Here is a 2,159-nt window from a genome sequence, read left to right as displayed (position 1 = left end):
GATAATGCTTATGAAATATTAAAAATAGTCAAGTAAGTTCCAAGCAAATGGGTACATGAAAATATTTACAAATGTGTTTTTTCATATAAGATTTATATATACCACTATTACTCAATATTACTTTGACGAAAGTTTGCAATATACACTTTTTTTAGGTTTATAATAATTTTAGAGTTGTCAATAATTTTGATTTTATTACATGCAAATCAAGCTATAAGGCATAGGATTTGTTTAATATTTTTCTCATTGACAACCCTAATGTTATTCCACAAAGGTTTTCAATATAAAATCTTGTTTAAATTAATGCATGAGATTTGGAATACTTTGGCGTATTATATTTTTTATTTAAGTTATTTTTTTGTATGTCGAATGTTAAATTTGTTAAAATTTGTTCTTTACTTGTTGTTTGAAATGCTATCTGTGAATAGACATTGACGAAATTATATTTGACACAATTAAATTAAAATCAATATGTTATATTTAGGACTGCATTTTACCAGGGGCCCAATTTTCGTATGGTGACGCTGTTTCGGTCGGGTATGAGAGTTGGGCCCTGGAGAGGGTAAATATTCACAGGATATTTGTGGACAGCTGCTAATGTATATGAGTTATGCAGAATAAGTCAGCTGTCCAACAAACAGTCTGACGAATAAAAGTAACACTCGAGCTGCGCGTCCTTTGCATCGAAATCGGACCGGTTAGAACGCCAGCATTCGTTGATAAGTATTTCCGCTCAGCGAGGCTAAAATGGTGGCATTTAGCAATTCCTCTCAATCAATTCAGCAAATGAATTGTCAAAACTGTCAAACTGACAAATGTCAAATTAGTACGATTTACTATAGATCGACAAGACTTTTTATGAACGTGAGCTGCACGTAAAGGAGAACTGTCAAAAATGACGTTTTTGTATGATAGCGGCCTTTATAGTTCCTTTTTTTGCCACGTTCATATAAAGCCTTGTCGATCGGTAGACATGAATTGCAAGCAGAGTGACCATTTTGCAATTTTAAGAAAATGAATCATATTACGATTCATATTATGATTCTACAAAGCGACCATTTTAGCCCCGCAGGACGTCATCCGTAGCGACCACGTGATTCTGGATCCGGAAGCTTCAGGTATTAAAATGAGCTTTATTACAAGCGATTAAAGTGAGTTTTCAATAAATCGGCATTTTGTGAGTACTGAATATGGACAGCGCGTTTTGAGCGCACGGCCCGATTCCGATGCAGGTTAATGCAGTCTTGTATTCTTCAGTATATTTAATGCAAAAGCTATGTGATAACGTGCTATTACAGAAAAACTAAAACACCAAGGTAACCTACAAATAGATATTAATGTGATATAATATAATATTTCTGCGACAGATTGTATAACAAATACAATTATAATGTAATATAAGAACTCTATCGGTTCCTAAGTGTGACGAAGACGCATCATTAATATATTCGAATACAATTTTTGCTAAAGATTTATAAGCACCGAAAATAATAAAATATTACAACATCGTTGGTCCATATTGCTGTCCTTGTCTTACACTTTGGAATAACCACTTGACAGAAAAGGACAGCCACGTGGATTAGCGTCTGAAATATTTTTTTTAATTAGGAAAAATATAAGTGTAATAAATACCCAACGGAAAGTCGGATTTCTAAATGACACTTTTAATAAGAATTTATTAAAGAATAATAAGAATTCGAGTAATTGGAATAACTTTCAAATCGTTTATTTAGTATTGCCGTCCATATCACACTCGGCTGTTATGAAAAACACTCAATAAAACTCGTGATTATTATATTTAAAGTAGTATTTTGTTAGCTGAAATATTTAAATATATGGTCTAAAGGCTCTTACATGGTCTCTTAAATCTTGCAACGGAAAGTTGGCTTACTTCGAATCGTGAATCATCTTGATTTTGCTGAGAAGTAGAACTGCTGTCAAAAAAATCTTAGAAACCGGACACTTTTGTGATATCGGGCGGCGAATCGAGGCACGAAACTTTATAAAACTTCGTTGTGTTGATTATAGCCATAAAGTTAATATACCTAGCGGAATAGAGCAACAATCTCGAGCTGTCAAACGAAACCGAAATTGGTTTCATCTGTGTGTAAAAATATGTGTACGTATACACTTACACAAGAATGATTGAACATTTCTAT

This window comes from Aricia agestis, chromosome Z (assembly GCF_905147365.1).
Source record: "Aricia agestis chromosome Z, ilAriAges1.1, whole genome shotgun sequence".
NCBI classification, from domain to species: domain Eukaryota; kingdom Metazoa; phylum Arthropoda; class Insecta; order Lepidoptera; family Lycaenidae; genus Aricia; species Aricia agestis.
The sequence above is the reverse complement of the archived record's forward strand: the minus strand, read 5'-3'. Positions refer to the sequence as shown.